Source organism: Mesoplodon mirus (assembly GCF_964341445.2).
Source record: "Mesoplodon mirus genome assembly, chromosome: 10".
NCBI classification, from domain to species: Eukaryota; Metazoa; Chordata; class Mammalia; order Artiodactyla; family Ziphiidae; genus Mesoplodon; species Mesoplodon mirus.
Genome location: NC_138986.1, coordinates 104,526,390 through 104,548,043, shown reverse-complemented (window position 1 = coordinate 104,548,043; position 21,654 = coordinate 104,526,390).

Here is a 21,654-nt window from a genome sequence, read left to right as displayed (position 1 = left end):
GTGGTAGTGCAGAGAAGAGCGAGATGAATGGGGGTAGAGTGCTTACCAGATATAAAGTCTGCGTGGTAAATTTCTTGTCACCCTGCCTGGACCTGGCTGACACTCGGTGTACGTAAGAGTGTATACAGAATTCTTGTTAGGGGTGTTTTATGAGACAGTAACTCATACACCCATGTACACTCTGATACAGCAAAAATATCACACACCCCACATATAACTTCCTTAGTAAACCACACACAGCACATGGAGGTATATACACGCATCCCTCCTATACTACGTTCTCATACAACCCACCTGTATCACAATCCTCTCCTCCAACACCAAACGCTGGAGATGAGATATGTATATAGACACACACACTATATATATAGGACACACACACACACACACACACACCCTATATATACATGTATCTCCTCAACTCTTGCACAAACACAGCTAACTTCAGCCATCTCTAAATACCTCTATAAGAACCAGTCACGTGTCATACACACCACACTTATAACACATTCTTGAGTACTGCCAGACCCGCTTTGTACAAACCACAGTAAACCACAGTCTCAGTAACCCATGTCAGGATTGCCAGAGAAAATATGGGCTATCCAGTTCAATTTCAATTCCAGATAAAGAACAAGTAATTTTTCAGTATCCGTATGTCCCACATATTGTATGGGCCATACTTACACTAAAACTAAGTCAGGCCAAAGACTGCATGGGAATACTTAGACTAAAAAATTATTCTGGGTTTTTCTGAAACTGAAATTTAACTGGGTGCCTTGTATTCTTGTTCGCTAAGTCTGGCAACCCTTATATACTTACCACCAGCTGATGTATTATATAGTTATTGTAGTTTTCTTTAGTGTGTGTCTTCCCCTACTAGAATGTGCAGCGTTACCAAAGACTACAACAATGGAAGAGTGCCGGATACACAGGAGTAGCTGCTTACTGAATCTTGGTGAATGAATGAATGAACACGCACCATAAATACAAGCCACACCATGTAATGAGGAAAAGTTACATGTCCCAGAATTCCTGACTTGTGAACAGAAACCATGCACACAAAGGCCACAGACACAGATAGACACGTCTGCACTGTGCTCCCCATGCCAACCCCACACTTACCACAGACTTAACTGATACACATCACTCACTCTTCCCACACACTCACAGTCACCACCGAGGCCTACATTACCAACTAGACAGTGAGAGAATAAGTATTGATTGGAATTAAATCCTGGAGGATCCACTGGGAACCACGCTCTCAACTGTGTGTATTCACTGCACCTGACACGTGTCACACACTCAGTAAATATCTGTGGACAGAGGACTGATGAACCCACCCTGAGCCTTTCATTCCTCCCTCAGGAATCTCGAAGTCACAAGAGGATCCCCCTCGGCTTGGATCCACTGTGGTGGCCCAAGGCTGCAGCCCAGGGGCAGGGGAGGTCTCCTCTGCCTCTAAATACTTCTTCTGTACTTCTACTCTGCGCAAGCTCAGCTACGCTGGTAAGGGCGCGGGGCTCCTCAGGTGAGGGGGTGCTTGGCTGTGAGGCAGGAGGCACACAGATCCCAGGGAGGCTGAGAGGAAATCCAGGGTCATCACAGGTGATGAGGGCTCTGTGGAGGAGCCTGGGCAGGATGCCTGAGCTGTTCCGAGGGCATGGATGCCAGCTGAGTCTGGGGGTGTGTGTGTGAATACTGCTACTACCATGGTGGGGAAGTCAAGGAGCAGGGGCCGGAAAGGTCTGGGCTTGAGGTGGAGGGAAGAGGGACCAGATTAAGCATCTTCAGAGGAAAATGTAGGCTTTGTCTTTGCCTTTGCTTCCAGAGAAGGACAGAGTTCTGCATCATACACCTCCAGCCTGAGAGCAGGACCATCCAGCTCAGGTGTACACAGCTCACACATACACGCGCCCTCCAGGCACAGCCCTTCTCAGTGCACATCAACCCCAAGCACGTGCTCCACAGTACTCTCCTGCACCACAGCCCCATTCCACAAGAAATGCACCACCGATATTCCCAAACTCACACTCCTCGTCGTACACGCATCCAGCCGCATCCCTCACATACTACAGCCCTCACCACCATACTCCACAGCCCTGTATACAGACACCGCTCCAGTATAGCCCCCCCCACCTACATGAAAAGCCCACAGATGACACCAGATACACCACTCCGTCCTACGGCCAACAGACACCAAGCTCACGACATAGCTATGTCGTGCCAATGTCCCTCTCTCGTCTACCACACCTGCTCCCTCAGCTTCCGGCATGGCCCATGCATGTTATTATGATTTTATTTTCCTTTTTCAGGAATCCGGAGATTTCATCGAGACACTGCCCAGCCTAGACCACCCCTAGCCCAGGATCAGGAAGAAGGAGAGACCGCTTCCCCATCACACTGTGTCTCCTCCTCACCCTCTTCACCCTGTAAGAACTATCTGCACCCAGACAAAGAGGAAAGGGGCATGAAAATATACTACATGCAGGTACAAGTGAACAAGGGTGTCGCTGTCTCCTGGAAGACAAAGAAACCCTTGGAGTTGCCTGAAAAGCAGCTGAGGACAGAAGAAGTGACCCTTCCTGAGGATGTGTGCGCAGTAGCCCCTGACCCCTCTTCTGATGTGTCCACCGAAAGCCTCCTGTCTGACAGTGAGCCCACTGGGGAGGAGAAAGAGTATGTGGAAAGAGCAGAGCCAGGCAGTCCATCAGGGCCACCTGCCGTCGAGGAGAGACCCAGCGCCAAGACAGCGGACTGGATGCTGACCATGGAGACCGGCTTCAGGTGCATGGCCTGCTGCTGGGTCTTCCCCACCTTGGAGATCCTCCAGCAGCACGTGAAGTTCGGCGTCCTGGAGGGCTTCAGCTGCCGTGTCTTTCATCTCAACATGGCCCAGTGGATGAGCAATGTGGAATCCGAAAGCACCCCTGAGGAGGAGGACGAGGAGGAGGAGGATGAGAACGAGGAGGAGGAGGAGGAGGAGGATGAAGAGAAGCAAGAAGAAAAGGAGAATGAGGGAGAGCAGCCCACGGGGGAAGGCCCCAGCCCAAAGAGACCCCGCAGGCAGGGTCTTTTCTCTCCTTTGAGTTCCAAACAGCAACTGAGATTCATGGGACAGAAGATCCTGGAAGACGGTGTGGCCGTCCCTTGGAAGAGGTAAGGCTTGAGGCTGGCAGTCTTTTGAGCCTATGTCACGAGGGCCCAGAGGAGTCTAAGGGAAGGGGCCGCACACATGTGCTGGTTGACCTAATGGCTCTGCAGTTGCATCAAATGGGACACACCCAGCACTAACAAAGGCATTGACCTCTGTTGACGTAAACAAGAAGGTGGAGCCTTTTCTTAGGAGTTTTCTCAGGGTCTGCACGATGGACCTCAACTCTTAGAGGACGTACTGCCAGCAGCTCCTTCTCGGCAGAGAGAGCCAGGAGTGGTCTCAAGAGAGGACAGGGGCCCTTGCAGGACCAGAACTTTGAGGTCTGAGAGCCTTGGGCCTGAGCCGAGATCTCACCCTGACCACTGGACCTAGCCTTCTGTGACAAAGGGGAATAGGAAAGAGAGTCACGTGGAAATGAGGTCCCCCGAGATATGGAAATGTTCCAGAACCTTCGTGGCGTGGTAGTTGATCTGGAGCCAAGCTCACTGTGGTGTGTGTGGCTCTGAGCATTAAGGCAATGCTGGAGGGTAACCCTGACCAGCAGAGCTTGGAGTGCTTCTTGTCTCTTCCTGTTCTACCTCATTTGCTTTATCCCTTCCAGGGAGAAGAAAGGACCCTCGGGAGAGTAGCAGACAGAATGCCGTGGTCTGAAGGCGGATGAAGGGACCGGCACTCAGTCTAACATCATATGACAATAAAAGCGTCCTATGCAATAAAGGGCATTTTCCAAACCTTTCCTGGAGCTTTTATTTAATGACATTTTTCTATCTATGCATCTATCTGTCAGCTACATCTGTATCTTTCAAGGTTTGTGAACAAGCTTTCACATAAGCACTAGAGACGTCCGCCAGCATTTTCCAGAAGAGGCCTGCAAATTGCTGGGGACTCCTCACAAATAGGGAACGGCCACAACCCCTGCCACACAGACTCTGCGTGTGGCCCTCCTGACGTACTCCCACTCTCTCTCTGAATTTCCCAACGTCTGAGATGAGGGTGCTGGCTGGAGGCAATGATCACGTGCAGGCTGAATCTTCTCCAGATTCTGATTCTCTTCCTGGGCATATCGTCCTCAAGCACAGTTTCCATGTCCCTGGCCACACTGATCTCTCTCCTTCAGTCCTTCCCTCCCTCCCTCTCCTGCCTCCCAGTGCAGAGAATACTTTTTTTGCATTTGAGACGACATTTATTTTTTGTTCACAGAATTCTCACCTGTTTTACTGTGGCCTCCGTTGTGAACATTCCAAAGCTGAGAATTTTCTTTTTTTCTCCCTCATTTCTGCTGAGTCTTTACCTTCCTAATGCAGTGAGCTCACACTGCCTAGCTGACTGGATGAGGAAAAAAAATCCAGGGAGCAAAGAGAAATAATAAAAGAATATATCAGTTAATTTTTCATAGTGTTATCCAACTACATATTTTTAAAATTTTGGAATAATATTAGGAATCTTCTCTTTATAAAAAACTGAATTATTGGGCTTCCCTGGTGGAGCAGTAGTTAAGAATATGCCTGCGAATGCAGGGGACATGGGTTCGAGCCCTGGTCTGGGAAGATCCCACGTGCCACGGAGTAACTAAGCCCGCGCGCCACAACTACTGAGCCTGCGCTCTAGAGCCCGTGTGCCACATCAACCGAGCCCACGTGCCACGACTACGGAAGCCTGCGTGCCTAGAGCCCATGCTCCACAACAAGAAAAGCCACTGCAATGAGAAGCCCGTGCACCACAGCCAAGAGGATCCCCGGCTCACTGCAACTAGAGAACGCCCGCTAGCAGCAACAAAGACCCAATGCAGCCCAAAATAAATTAATTAATTTTAAAAAATTGAATTAGTTTCAAGGGTACAATGTATAAAAGTACAATAAAAGCCCCCCTTCATAACCCCCCAACCCCACTCTCAAGATGGAATAGATATGCTGTGATACAATTTATAGTCGTAGTACTACTACTCCTCCCACCACATCCGAAATCCTCTGAGCCAGGTGCAGCAGCTTCCTTTCACAATGCTAGGACCCGCCACAAGACAGATGATAATCCCTTTGGACATTTCAAGGAGCGGCACCAGGGGAACAGTACCTGGGAAATGCCACTGACAGCTCAGAATATCCATGGCATTTCTAGAGCCTCGGCACTGCTCACGCTCTGGGAATGAAGGTCCAAAAAGCACATCGGAGAATGTTCATAGTTGTAAACAAGCTCCACCTTTGAAACACAATCTACATAGAACCACATATACAAGCCTGCACAATGGATGAAGCCAAGGTCTCCTCCATGATTTCCCTTCTGACCACCTTATTGTCTCCTCAACCATAAAAGGTGAACTTGAAACTCAGGACCTTGCCTTGTCACCAGAAACATCCAAGCTTGGATCAGTCTTTCTAAGACCAGATACTTGCTCTCTGAACTATTAGAGACTTGTCACATACACACAGGTAGAACAGGATTATTTCTATCTACCTGGGGACCTGGAGTCTTTCACATTGCTCCTGTTAAAACTCTCACAACAGCAAAACTTTACCTACAAAGGGTTCAAGCTATGACACTCCCAATTTCCACAAACCTCCTCAGCTCTTTTGAGTCACATGCAGCCAATTCCAGGAATTGGAAACATGGTTGTGAGGATGAAACTGACTTTGGGGCTCCCCTTGGATATGGTCTTCCAGGCTTACCAAAAGGCCATTAAGAGGAAGGTTTACCCCACCTCAGGGAAACCCGAGGCAGTACTTGCAGTCAAGGGCTGGCCATGGCTTCTGAGCTACATCCAAAAAGAATTTCATACTGTACCTGGATCTGCTGAAGCCATTTCTGACTGTCCGAGAGCCAGCATGTACCGCTCCTCAACTGCCTCCATTGTGGATCATCAGTAGGGCTGTCAGATTTAGTAAATAAAAGTACAGGATACCCAGTTAAACTTGAACTTCACATGAATAATAAGTCATTATTTTTAGTATAAGTAGGTCCTATGAACTATTTGGGGCATACTTATCTTAAAAATATACTTGTTGTTTTTCTGACATTCATATTTAACTAAACAGCCTCTATTTTATCTGTCAACCCTACCCTTCAGAAATGATGGAGGCTCATAGAGATCCAGGAGACGCCTCAGCGCCTCCTCAGCTTTTATTTCTACATCGTGGACAGCGAGCACGCACCTTCCACTCCCAGTCATTGGCTAGAATGGAGGATATTCTCTGTTTTAGAGCTTTGTCTACTTGTCATTGTTATTATCTTCCTTATTTTAAAGAGATGTTTATTTTCTCCCAAACTTAATAGCTCATCCAAAAGTATTTCAAAGTTCATTAGACAAGGGAAAAACAACATGGTTCTGAAAAGTGAAGAAAACCGCCTGGTGTTTAGTCAAGAAGTAGTAGGGAGATTGAAAAAGCCAAACTTAATAAGCAAATCTCTCCAAGGGTATTTTCAGAGCTTGATACCCTCCCACACCCTGAAAATATTATTACATCAAGAATGTAGAATTGCTAACCAAATGTAAGGCTCCCATATGATTCTATCAAACTGAGGATGCTTCTTTACTAAGCAGTGAGCACACTTGCTGCCCCAGGGACCTTGGCAGTTGCAACGTAGGGCTCTTCCCTTTGGGATGGAAACAGCAAGTTTTCCTGTGGTCTACACACTGGCCCCCAAAATACTACACTCCCAATACTTGTCAACTTTAAGTATTTTTCTACATATCTCCATTTTTCTGTTACTATTTGGACTACATCCTAGACTTGACACTACGTAAATTGCATTCAAGAAGCTATTTTTAAAAGTTGGTAGGAAACCTTAAATCTATAGCTTGCAGTCCCTGGCTTACTTTCATCCAGGTGCATAAGGGTTTTCAAAAGTAGTCAGGTTAGTTACCCCATATCACAGCCCCACGCTTGTGTCACAGATATAAAAATGGAACATGATATTTAAGGTTTTAGTTGCCAAATCATCAAGCCTCCCAGACAGAGGCAATAGAGCAAAATGATTACAGAGGCACGGATTTTGATTTGCTCCAGTGTCTTGGGCAAGTCACTTGGCCTCTGTATTTATTTGTACTTATCTGCACTTATCTGTCACTTGGGGGTCATAATTGTACCTGGTCCATGGGTACGTTGTACAAATGATCTGTAAAGTAGTTACAAGAAACCGACACAGAGTAAGCACTCCACAGACATTGGCTATTAGCTATTGGAAATAGTTCTCCGTGAAACAGATGACTTTATCAGTGGATGACTCGGTGGGAGACAGTGAATCACAGAATCACAGCATGTTGAAAGTGACCTAGTTCACACTCTTATGTGAAAAGAAGAAAAGTGTGCATGGGTAGAAAATGTCTGAAACTTTACCTAACAAATAGTTCATCATGTTAGCATGGAGGATTAGAATAAATCAGGAAAGGAGGAAAGAAAAACTTGAGTGTAATTCAATTTCTCTATCATTTGTGTTTCTACACTGAGACTCTGAATACACTGGAAGTGCAATTTTTTTTTAATGTGGCGGGATAAAGGTTTTCAAGTTTTCCTGATCCATCCGTATTATTATCTCAGAATTGCTGGCAGTTCTTGCCATCTTCGGATCTACACCCATGTGAGTCAGTGGGCCATTCTGGACGGAGGAGATAATAGAGCAGAAGTGAAGTGAGAGGAAAGGAGAGACAAGATTTTCTCTTTTCTCTTCAAAGAGGAAAGGTCTTTGGAATGGGAACAACTCACAACCAAACTTTGGGGAAAGGATGTGATGGAAAATGAGACAAACATCCTACCCCTGTGATGAGAAGGATTCCCTGGGCTGGATGGAGGGAGGTCACAGGTGGCTGGACAAGGAAACCAACTAGGGAGAAACACACACAAGTGCAGGGCAAACACCCTGAGGCCACTCAGCCTGACTCCATGCAAACATGTGTCCAGCAGCCAGCCCTTCACCTGTGGCTCCCCAGCAAGACAGGTACCTCGGGGGTGCCAACTCATTCTGAGTCCGTTATGCCTGGCCATTCATAAACCGCTGTCTAACGTGTGAGGAATAAACTCTCAATGTTTATGAGGAAACTGGGGAAGGAGATTGAAAGGTTACTTAAACGGAAAAAAAAGAAGTTCAGGAAGGCAGGATGGTAGAGAGACAAGAAAAAGACCTTAAAAGATAGAAAGGATTTGCCAAAGAAGAGAAAGAAAAAGAAATGATGCCGAATGGGTTAACCTGCAGCTAGGAAGTTAAGAAAGATGATTGATGGGTGAAGACTATGGAATAAAGTGAATAAAATTTATCAGAAGTTGCTGAGACTATGCTAAGCAGCATGATTATCAAATTATGAATTGGCTGCAATGGCATTCTAGGGGGACACTAGGAAGGGGAAGCAAATGTTCATGAGATGACAGTGGCAGGTGGAAAGTTGTTTCAGGGGAAGATCAGTCTTGCAGAGGGTGTATCAGAGGAGGGCAAGTGTGAGCAAGCAAGGAAATACTAAGTGTATACGGTTCCTTCACTGAGTGCACCCAGCCCCACGGTCAGCCTTGAGAACAAGCAGGACTTCAGGTACTGGAGCTACATTTCAGTCATCAAGTCTTGAGAAGACACCCTTAACTCAGGTCTTCTCTTCAAACTCCATCTTTCCTTCTTGACCTTCATTTGGCCTCTTCCCTTACCCTCAAGCTGTGGACGGAGGCCACAGAGCAAGATGGGTCACTAGTGTCCTCCATCCCCTGGCGACTGTGGTTCACATCAGTGGAGTACCAAAGGCAGTAACCAAGTAACAGACACAAGAGTGTATGAAGAAGAAGAGATTCTGATAAGGCTTTCTGTGACAGTGTGGGCCAAGTCGGCTCTATATGGCTGGTATCACGTGAATTATGAGCAGCCTTAGGGGAGAAGTTCTCAGAAGGCAGAGCCTGGCTCTCTCGAGGCTCTGCATGCTCACAGCCCACTCCAAGACCTCAGTTACAGCTTCGGCCCCCAATATCTCTCCCTCTGCCTGCTCACAGTTTTTGAAGTCTTCTTTCCTCCACATTTCTCTTGAGAGGTGGAGGAGGAAGATGAGCTTCAGGCCAGCTCAGACTCCCCTGGGATCCCAGCAGGATGCCTATCATGAACCTCCCACCTTCTAGGAAGCTCCTAAGATCTTCACATTTGGGGCAGTTCTCATTTCAGCTGTGCTTCAAATTGCTGGCTGGAGACGGCCTGTTGGAAGGTGGCTAAAAGCAAGTAGCAATCCTTCGGGCAGCCTGGCCCTTCTCGACTGTCAGACATCTTCAGGGATATTCTAGGAAATGTTGTTTGTTCTAGAGAAGGGAGGGAAACAATCCAATTGTCCAATAATGCTTGAATGGAAAATAAATGATGCTATATGCATGTGATCAAGTAATATCAAGCAGTCAAAAATCAAAGACCTAGATCTATATGGATTCACGTGGATAAATCTTGAAAACATAATATTGATTGAAAGAAAATAAGATAAAGAATGTTAGATTGTGATAACAGGTATGTAAGTATTTAAATATTTAAATCAATTCAACATATTGCTTCTATATAGAGAGATGCAAGAAAATAAACTTCATCCAAAGAACACATTATTTACATTTAATATGCTCATTTATCTAGGAGACCCAAAAGAACCCACAGATAAACTAGCAGGAACTAATAAGACGGTTCAACAAGGCACACACATACAAGATCAATAAATTTTAAAAGTCAATCAGGCTCCTCTACACTGGCGATAACAAATTAGAAACTGTAAAAGAAAAATAAGAAAAAAAGAAGATCTAAAAATTGTCACAAGAGCCATATAAATTATTTAGAGCTAAGCATACGTAGAAGGCAATATAACTAACAAACTGAGTACGAACAGATAAACTCCGCCCAACCCAAGGTTAGGAAAAGACTGTTGTTACTTTATGAGAACAGACCCTCTTCTTAAGGAGCAGATCAGTAAGTGAGAGTGAATCAAAGAAACACAGCATTTGAAAAGTCAGCTAGTCCAAGCCTCTTGATCGCACATACAGAAGCTGAAGCCCAGATAGGTTGAGTTACTTGCTAAAGGGCCCAATGTCCTGACTCAAGGACTAGCATTTTTCACTCAGTCGCAAGACACAATCAAATGCAGTACCTTGGAAAGAGATGGGGAAAAAATGAAGAAATCAATTATATAGTTCCTCATCTTTAAGTACAGAAATAGCCGTGACAAAATTACACGTATTGAGGGAAAATTGAAGTGCAGAGTTTAAAATGTCAATAATCCACAGGGAAACTGGAGACCATTTAAAATATTCATATCAAATCTCTCTAGAAAAGACATTAAAAGATCTCCAATCAAAATGTGAATTTTATAATAGACATGGTATGATACAATTTATAATAGATATGGTATGAACCTTTCCCTTTCACGGGAAAGCTTCGGCTGGGAAAAAGGAATTGTCCTTGAAAATGGGGCCTGTGCTACTGCAGACACTGTGCTCAACCTAGGTCCACCGAATGCTCTGATGTCATCACTGAGGTCACAGAATTCCACTGTGCGCCTGGCAACCTTGCAAACATAACAGCCCTGGTGAGCACTAGGCAGTACTGCTGGTTCACTAAGTGGTACAAGTTTTTCAGCCATTTAGGAGACTTGACCATTTTTATTTGTATTGAATCATTTCAACGGATTGCCCAAGAGCCAAGAAGGGCCAACCTGTAGGGAAGAGGAGGAGTTGGACATCTCTTGAGGCATCTTCTAAGGGAGACTTCTAGTTGTACGATGGAACGGCGACAAAAGAGGAAACATCTGGAAAATGAAGAGTCCCAGGAAACTGCCGAGAACGGAGGAGGTATGTGGGGGGCAACTTGTCTGGGGCACATGGGTTTCTGCCAAACTGAAGCTTCTCTAGGAAGCGGGGGACTGAGAACGTGTCACCTGTGAAGCAGGGAGCGAGAGACCTTGTCTCACTGATGCTGCCATATCTATCTGGAGGGCCCCTGTGGTGTGAGATGGCACAGAACGGCCAGATGCCCCCTGGGAGATGGGAGGTCAGCTCCGCTGGTCTGAGGACTCTCTCCTGGGGCAGCCGGGCCTGGAGCTTTGTCGGACTCACAGCAGGCTGCATCCTGCTTGCACAGACCTAGAGGTGCAGCTTTTCTCAGTCCCCGATTTCTCTCTTAGTCTCTTGGATCTTTCCCTGGGGTCATGAGGTGGGGGATGTGAAGGATGCAAGGATGCTGAGAGAGACCCATGAGTTGCTTGGCCTCTTTTACCAAAGTGGAAAGAGAAGCCCCATGAGTGGAAGGCCCTGTTGAAAAATATCTTGACAAGTGGAATGCACTTTGAAAGAAGATTGTTTGTCTAGGGATGGTGTCATATTGAAAGCAAGGAGGATTTATTCCTTCAACAGGAAGAATTTCCCAAAGGAGATCAAGGGAAGGGAAGGGTTTTCCAGAGACTGAGACCGCGTGATCGGGGGTGAGAAATGGCCTCAGGGTCCTGCGGGGGGCTCTGAGAGCCACGGGCCACGTGGTGCCTGCGTGCATTAAATGTAGGCGAGTAGCTTGCCCTGGGAGAGGGGTGGTCACCCCAGAGCTCCAGCTAGAGGCCTCGGCCCCAGATTAGAGCCCAGTAGCTCCTACCAGGCCCAGGGCCCTGGACACTGTAGGATGGGCCCTGGGAATGGAGCTCTAGACAGCAGGCAGATTTCCAGTCAGTGGCTGGGACAGGCTGGGGAAGGCAATGACTGCCCCTGACCATTCAGAATATTTTGCTCTATGTTCCTGTGTGGGTGTGGGTGTGTGAGTGTGTGTGTGTGTCTCTGTGTGTGTGTGTGTGTGTGTGTGTGTGTGTGGTAGTGCAGAGAAGAGCGAGATGAATGGGGGTAGAGTGCTTACCAGATATAAAGTCTGCGTGGTAAATTTCTTGTCACCCTGCCTGGACCTGGCTGACACTCGGTGTACGTAAGAGTGTATACAGAATTCTTGTTAGGGGTGTTTTATGAGACAGTAACTCATACACCCATGTACACTCTGATACAGCAAAAATATCACACACCCCACATATAACTTCCTTAGTAAACCACACACAGCACATGGAGGTATATACACGCATCCCTCCTATACTACGTTCTCATACAACCCACCTGTATCACAATCCTCTCCTCCAACACCAAACGCTGGAGATGAGATATGTATATAGACACACACACTATATATATAGGACACACACACACACACACACACACCCTATATATACATGTATCTCCTCAACTCTTGCACAAACACAGCTAACTTCAGCCATCTCTAAATACCTCTATAAGAACCAGTCACGTGTCATACACACCACACTTATAACACATTCTTGAGTACTGCCAGACCCGCTTTGTACAAACCACAGTAAACCACAGTCTCAGTAACCCATGTCAGGATTGCCAGAGAAAATATGGGCTATCCAGTTCAATTTCAATTCCAGATAAAGAACAAGTAATTTTTCAGTATCCGTATGTCCCACATATTGTATGGGCCATACTTACACTAAAACTAAGTCAGGCCAAAGACTGCATGGGAATACTTAGACTAAAAAATTATTCTGGGTTTTTCTGAAACTGAAATTTAACTGGGTGCCTTGTATTCTTGTTCGCTAAGTCTGGCAACCCTTATATACTTACCACCAGCTGATGTATTATATAGTTATTGTAGTTTTGTTTAGTGTGTGTCTTCCCCTACTAGAATGTGCAGCGTTACCAAAGACTACAACAATGGAAGAGTGCCGGATACACAGGAGTAGCTGCTTACTGAATCTTGGTGAATGAATGAATGAACACGCACCATAAATACAAGCCACACCATGTAATGAGGAAAAGTTACATGTCCCAGAATTCCTGACTTGTGAACAGAAACCATGCACACAAAGGCCACAGACACAGATAGACACGTCTGCACTGTGCTCCCCATGCCAACCCCACACTTACCACAGACTTAACTGATACACATCACTCACTCTTCCCACACACTCACAGTCACCACCGAGGCCTACATTACCAACTAGACAGTGAGAGAATAAGTATTGATTGGAATTAAATCCTGGAGGATCCACTGGGAACCACGCTCTCAACTGTGTGTATTCACTGCACCTGACACGTGTCACACACTCAGTAAATATCTGTGGACAGAGGACTGATGAACCCACCCTGAGCCTTTCATTCCTCCCTCAGGAATCTCGAAGTCACAAGAGGATCCCCCTCGGCTTGGATCCACTGTGGTGGCCCAAGGCTGCAGCCCAGGGGCAGGGGAGGTCTCCTCTGCCTCTAAATACTTCTTCTGTACTTCTACTCTGCGCAAGCTCAGCTACGCTGGTAAGGGCGCGGGGCTCCTCAGGTGAGGGGGTGCTTGGCTGTGAGGCAGGAGGCACACAGATCCCAGGGAGGCTGAGAGGAAATCCAGGGTCATCACAGGTGATGAGGGCTCTGTGGAGGAGCCTGGGCAGGATGCCTGAGCTGTTCCGAGGGCATGGATGCCAGCTGAGTCTGGGGGTGTGTGTGTGAATACTGCTACTACCATGGTGGGGAAGTCAAGGAGCAGGGGCCGGAAAGGTCTGGGCTTGAGGTGGAGGGAAGAGGGACCAGATTAAGCATCTTCAGAGGAAAATGTAGGCTTTGTCTTTGCCTTTGCTTCCAGAGAAGGACAGAGTTCTGCATCATAAACCTCCAGCCTGAGAGCAGGACCATCCAGCTCAGGTGTACACAGCCCACACATACACGCGCCCTCCAGGCACAGCCCTTCTCAGTGCACATCAACCCCAAGCACGTGCTCCACAGTACTCTCCTGCACCACAGCCCCATTCCACAAGGAATGCACCACCGATATTCCCAAACTCACACTCCTCGTCGTACACGCATCCAGCCGCATCCCTCACATACTACAGCCCTCACCACCATACTCCACAGCCCTGTATACAGACACCGCTCCAGTATAGCCCACCCCACCTACATGAAAAGCCCACAGATGACACCAGATACACCACTCCATCCTACGGCCAACAGACACCAAGCTCACGACATAGCTATGTCGTGCCAATGTCCCTCTCTCGTCTACCACACCTGCTCCCTCAGCTTCCGGCATGGCCCATGCATGTTATTATGATTTTATTTTCCTTTTTCAGGAATCCGGAGATTTCATCGAGACACTGCCCAGCCTAGACCACCCCTAGCCCAGGATCAGGAAGAAGGAGAGACCGCTTCCCCATCACACTGTGTCTCCTCCTCACCCTCTTCACCCTGTAAGAACTATCTGCACCCAGACAAAGAGGAAAGGGGCATGAAAATATACTACATGCAGGTACAAGTGAACAAGGGTGTCGCTGTCTCCTGGAAGACAAAGAAACCCTTGGAGTTGCCTGAAAAGCAGCTGAGGACAGAAGAAGTGACCCTTCCTGAGGATGTGTGCGCAGTAGCCCCTGACCCTTCTTCTGATGTGTCCACCGAAAGCCTCCTGTCTGACAGTGAGCCCCCTGGGGAGGAGAAAGAGTATGTGGAAAGAGCAGAGCCAGGCAGTCCATCAGGGCCACCTGGCGTCGAGGAGATACCCAGCGCCAAGACAGCGGACTGGATGCTGACCATGGAGACTGGCTTCAGTTGCATGGCCTGCTGCTGCGTCTTCCCCACCTTGGAGATCCTCCAGCAGCACGTGAAGTTCGGCGTCCTGGAGGGCTTCACCTGCCGTGTCTTTCATCTCAACATGGCCCAGTGGATGAGCAATGTGGAATCCGAAAGCACCCCTGAGGAGGAGGACGAGGAGGAGGAGGATGAGAACGAGGAGGAGGAAGAGGAGGAGGTTGAAGAGAAGCAAGAAGAAAAGGAGAATGAGGGAGAGCAGCCCACGGGGGAAGGCCCCAGCCCAAAGAGACCCCGCAGGCAGGGTCTTTTCTCTCCTTTGAGTTCCAAACAGCAACTGAGATTCATGGGACAGAAGATCCTGGAAGACGGTGTGGCCGTCCCTTGGAAGAGGTAAGGCTTGAGGCTGGCAGTCTTCTGAGCCTATGTCACGAGGGCCCGGAGGAGTCTAAGGGAAGGGGCCGCACACATGTGCTGGTTGACCTAATGGCTCTGCAGTTGCATCAAATGGGACACACCCAGCACTAACAAAGGCATTGACCTCTGTTGACGTAAACAAGAAGGTGGAGCCTTTTCCTAGGAGTTTTCTCAGGGTCTGCACGATGGACCTCAACTCTTAGAGGACGTACTGCCAGCAGCTCCTTCTCGGCAGAGAGAGCCAGGAGTGGTCTCAAGAGAGGACAGGGGCCCTTGCAGGACCAGAACTTTGAGGTCTGAGAGCCTTGGGCCTGAGCCGAGATCTCACCCTGACCACTGTACCTAGCCTTCTGTGACAAAGGGGAATAGGAAAGAGAGTCAGGTGGAAATGAGGTCCCCCGAGATATGGAAATGTTCCAGAACCTTCGTGGCGTGGTAGTTGATCTGGAGCCAAGCTCACTGTGGTGTGTGTGGCTCTGAGCATTAAGGCAATGCTGGAGGGTAACCCTGACCAGCAGAGCTTGGAGTGCTTCTTGTCTCTTCCTGTTCTACCTCATTTGCTTTATCCCTTCCAGGGAGAAGAAAGGACCCTCGGGAGAGTAGCAGACAGAATGCCGTGGTCTGAAGGAGGATGAAGGGACCGGCACTCAGTCTAACATCATATGACAATAGAAGCGTCCTATGCAATAAAGGGCATTTTCCAAACCTTTCCTGGAGCTTTTATTTAATGACATTTTTCTATCTATGCATCTATCTGTCAGCTACATCTGTATCTTTCAAGGTTTGTGAACAAGCTTTCACATAAGCACTAGAGACGTCCGCCAGCATTTTCCAGAAGAGGCCTGCATATTGCTGGGGACTCCTCACAAATAGGGAACGGCCACAACCCCTGCCACACAGACTCTGCGCGTGGCCCTCCTGACGTACTCCCACTCTCTCTCTGAATTTCCCAACGTCTGAGATGAGGGTGCTGGCTGGAGGCAATGATCACGTGCAGGCTGAATCTTCTCCAGATTCTGATTCTCTTCCTGGGCATATCGTCCTCAAGCACAGTTTCCATGTCCCTGGCCACACTGATCTCTCTCCTTCAGTCCTTCCCTCCCTCCCTCTCCTGCCTCCCAGTGCAGAGAATACTTTTTTTGCATTTGAGACGACATTTATTTTTTGTTCACAGAATTCTCACCTGTTTTACTGTGGCCTCCGTTGTGAACATTCCAAAGCTGAGAATTTTCTTTTTTTCTCCCTCATTTCTGCTGAGTCTTTACCTTCCTAATGCAGTGAGCTCACAGTGCCTAGCTGACTGGATGAGGAAAAAAAATCCAGGGAGCAAAGAGAAATAATAAAAGAATATATCAGTTAATTTTTCATAGTGTTATCCAACTACATATTTTTAAAATTTTGGAATAATATTAGGAATCTTCTCTTTATAAAAAACTGAATTATTGGGCTTCCCTGGTGGAGCAGTAGTTAAGAATATGCCTGCGAATGCAGGGGACATGGGTTCGAGCCCTGGTCTGGGAAGATCCCACGTGCCACGGAGTAACTAAGCCCGCATGCCACAACTACTGAGCCTGCGCTCTAGAGCCCGTGTGCCACATCAACCGAGCCCACGTGCCACGACTACGGAAGCCTGCGTGCCTAGAGCCCATGCTCCACAACAAGAAAAGCCACTGCAATGAGAAGCCCGTGCACCACAGCCAAGAGGATCCCCGGCTCACTGCAACTAGAGAACGCCCGCTAGCAGCAACAAAGACCCAATGCAGCCCAAAATAAATTAATTAATTTTAAAAAATTGAATTAGTTTCAAGGGTACAATGTATAAAAGTACAATAAAAGCCCCCCTTCATAACCCCCCAACCCCACTCTCAAGATGGAATAGATATGCTGTGATACAATTTATAGTCGTAGTACTACTACTCCTCCCACCACATCCGAAATCCTCTGAGCCAGGTGCAGCAGCTTCCTTTCACAATGCTAGGACCCGCCACAAGACAGATGATAATCCCTTTGGACATTTCAAGGAGCGGCACCAGGGGAACAGTACCTGGGAAATGCCACTGACAGCTCAGAATATCCATGGCATTTCTAGAGCCTCGGCACTGCTCACGCTCTGGGAATGAAGGTCCAAAAAGCACATCGGAGAATGTTCATAGTTGTAAACAAGCTCCACCTTTGAAACACAATCTACATAGAACCACATATACAAGCCTGCACAATGGATGAAGCCAAGGTCTCCTCCATGATTTCCCTTCTGACCACCTTATTGTCTCCTCAACCATAAAAGGTGAACTTGAAACTCAGGACCTTGCCTTGTCACCAGAAACATCCAAGCTTGGATCAGTCTTTCTAAGACCAGATACTTGCTCTCTGAACTATTAGAGACTTGTCACATACACACAGGTAGAACAGGATTATTTCTATCTACCTGGGGACCTGGAGTCTTTCACATTGCTCCTGTTAAAACTCTCACAACAGCAAAACTTTACCTACAAAGGGTTCAAGCTATGACACTCCCAATTTCCACAAACCTCCTCAGCTCTTGTGAGTCACATGCAGCCAATTCCAGGAATTGGAAACATGGTTGTGAGGATGAAACTGACTTTGGGGCTCCCCTTGGATATGGTCTTCCAGACTTACCAAAAGGCCATTAAGAGGAAGGTTTACCCCACCTCAGGGAAACCCGAGGCAGTACTTGCAGTCAAGGGCTGGCCATGGCTTCTGAGCTACATCCAAAAAGAATTTCATACTGTACCTGGATCTGCTGAAGCCATTTCTGACTGTCCGAGAGCCAGCATGTACCACTCCTAAACTGCCTCCATTGTGGATCATCAGTAGGGCTGTCAGATTTAGTAAATAAAAGTACAGGATACCCAGTTAAACTTGAACTTCACATGAATAATAAGTCATTATTTTTAGTATAAGTAGGTCCTATGAACTATTTGGGGCATACTTATCTTAAAAATATACTTGTTGTTTTTCTGACATTCATATTTAACTAAACAGCCTCTATTTTATCTGTCAACCCTACCCTTCAGAAATGATGGAGGCTCATAGAGATCCAGGAGACGCCTCAGCGCCTCCTCAGCTTTTATTTCTACGTCCTGGACAGCGAGCACGTACCTTCCACTCCCAGTCATTGGCTAGAATGGAGGATATTCTCTGTTTTAGAGCTTTGTCTACTTGTCATTGTTATTATTTTCCTTATTTTAAAGAGATGTTTATTTTCTCCCAAACTTAATAGCTCATCCAAAAGTATTTCAAAGTTCATTAGACAAGGGAAAAACAACATGGTTCTGAAAAGTGAAGGAAACCGCCTGGTGTTTAGTCAAGAAGTAGTAGGGAGATTGAAAAAGCCAAACTTAATAAGCAAATCTCTCCAAGGGTATTTTCAGAGCTTGATACCCTCCCACACCCTGAAAATATTATTACGTCAAGAATGTAGAACTGCTAACCAAATGTAAGGCTCCCATATGATTCTATCAAACTGAGGATGCTTCTTTACTAAGCAGTGAGCACACTTGCTGCCACAGGGACCTTGGCAGTTGCAACGTAGGGCTCTTCCCTTTGGGATGGAAACAGCAAGTTTTCCTGTGGTCTACACACTGGCCCCCAAAATACTACACTCCCAATACTTGTCAACTTTAAGTATTCTTCTACATATCTCCATTTTTCTGTTACTATTTGGACTACATCCTAGACTTGACACTACGTAAATTGCATTCAAGAAGCTATTTTTAAAAGTTGGTAGGAAACCTTAAATCTATAGCTTGCAGTCCCTGGCTTACTTTCATCCAGGTGCATAAGGGTTTTCAAAAGTAGTCAGGTTAGTTACCCCATATCACAGCCCCACGCTTGTGTCACAGATATAAAAATGGAACATGCTATTTAAGGTTTTAGTTGCCAAATCATCAAGCCTCCCAGACAGAGGCAATACAACAAAATGATTACAGAGGCACGAATTTTGATTTGCTCCAGTGTCTTGAGCAAGTCACTTGGCCTCTGTATTTATTTGTACTTATCTGCACTTATCTGTCTCTTGGGGGTCATAATTGTACCTGGTCCATGGGTACGTTGTACAAATGATCTGTAAAGTAGTTACAAGAAACCGACACAGAGTAAGCACTCCACAGACATTGGCTATTAGCTATTGGAAATAGTTCTCCGTGAAACAGATGACTTTATCAGTGGATGACTCGGTGGGAGACAGTGCATCACAGAATCACAGCATGTTGAAAGTGACCTAGTTCACACTCTTATGTGAAAAGAAGAAAAGTGTGCATGGGTAGAAAATGTCTGAAACTTTACCTAACAGATAGTTCATCATGTTAGCATGGAGGATTAGAATAAATCAGGAAAGGAGGAAAGAAAAACTTGAGTGTCATTCAATTTCTCTATCATTTGTGTTTCTACACTGAGACTCTGAATACACTGGAAGTGCTATTTTTTTTAATGTGGCGGGATAAAGGTTTTCAAGTTTTCCTGATCCATCCGTATTATTATCTCAGAATTGCTGGCAGTTCTTGCCATCTTCGGATCTACACCCATGTGAGTCAGTGGGCCATTCTGGACGGAGGAGATAATAGAGCAGAAGGGAAGTGAGAGGAAAGGAGAGAAAAGATTTTCTCTTTTCTCTTCAAAGAGGAAAGGTCTTTGGAATGGGAACAACTCACAACCAAACTTTGGGGAAAGGATGTGATGGAAAATGAGACAAACATCCTACCCCTGTGATGAGAAGGATTCCCTGGGCTGGATGGAGGGAGGTCACAGGTGGCTGGACAAGGAAACCAACTAGGGAGAAACACACACAAGTGCAGGGCAAACACCCTGAGGCCACTCAGCCTGACTCCATGCAAACATGTGTCCAGCAGCCAGCCGTTCACCTGTGGCTCCCCAGCAATACAGGTACCTCGGGGGTGCCAACTCATTCTGAGTCCGTTATGCCTGCCCATTCATAAACCGCTGTCTAATGTGTGAGGAATAAACTCTCAATGTTTATGAGGAAACTGGGGAAGGAGATTGAAAGGTTACTTAAACGGAAAAAAAAGAAGTTCAGGAAGGCAGGATGGTAGAGAGACAAGAAAAAGACCTTAAAAGATAGAAAGGATTTGTCAAAGAAGAGAAAGAAAAAGAAATAATTCCGAATGGGTTAACCTGCAGCTAGGAAGTTAAGGAAGATTATTGATGGGTGAAGACTATGGAATAAAGTGAATAAAATTTATCAGAAGTTGCTGAGACTATCGTAAGAAGCATCATTATCAAATTATGAATTGGCTACAATGGCATTCTAGGGGGGCACTAGGAAGGGGAAGCAAATGTTCATGAGATGACAGTAGAAGGTGGAAAGTTGTTTCAGGGGAAGATCAGTCTTGCAGAGGGTGTATCAGAGGAGGGCAAGTGTGAGTAAGCAAGGAAATACTAAGTGTATACGGTTGCTTCACTGAGTGCACCCAGCCCCGCGGTCAGCCTTGAGAACAAGCAGGACTTCAGGTACTGGAGCTACATTTCAGTCATCAGGACTTGAGAAGACACCCTTAACTCAGGTCTTCTCTTCAAACTCCATCTTTCCTTCTTAACCTTCATTTGGCCTCTTCCCTTACCTTCAAGCTGTGGACTGAGGCCACAGAGCAAGATGGGTCACTAGTGTCCTCCATCCCCCGGCGACTGTGGTTCACATCAGTGGAGTACCAAAGGCAATAACCAAGTAACAGACACAAGAGTGTATGAAGAAGAAGAGACTCTGATAAGGCTTTCTGTGACAGTGTGGGCCAAGTCGGCTCTATATGGCTGGTATCACGTGAATTATGAGCAGCCTTAGGGGAGAAGTGCTCAGAAGGCAGAGCCTGGCTCTCTAGAGGCTCTGCGTGCTCACAGCCCACTCCAAGACCTCAGTTACAGCTTCGGCCCGCAATATCCCTCCCTCTGCCTGCTCACAGTTTTTGAAGTCTTCTTTCCTCCACATTTCTCTTGAGAGGTAGAGAAGGAAGATGAGCTTCAGGCCAGCTCAGACTCCCCTGGGATCCCAGCAGGATGCCTATCATTAACCTCCCACCTTCTAGGAAGCTCCTAAGATCTTCACATTTGGGGCAGTTCTCATTTCAGCTGTGCTTCAAATTGGTGGCTGGAGACGGCCTGTTGGAAGGTGGCTAAAAGCAAGTAGCAATCCTTCGGGCAGCCTGGCCCTTCTCGACTGTCAGACATCTTCAGGGATATTCTAGGAAATGTTGTTTGTTCTAGAGAAGGGAGGGAAACAATCCAATTGTCCAATAATGCTTGAATGGAAAATAAATGATGCTATATGCATGTGATCAAATAATATCAAACAGTCAAAAATCAAAGACCTAGATCTATATGGATTCACGTGGATAAATCTTGAAAACATAATATTGATTGAAAGAAAATAAGATAAAGAATGTTAGATTGTGATAACATGTATGTAAGTATTTAAATATTTAAATCAATTCAACATATTGCTTCTATATATATAGATGCAAGAAAATAAACTTTATCCAAAGAACACATTATTTACATTTAATATGC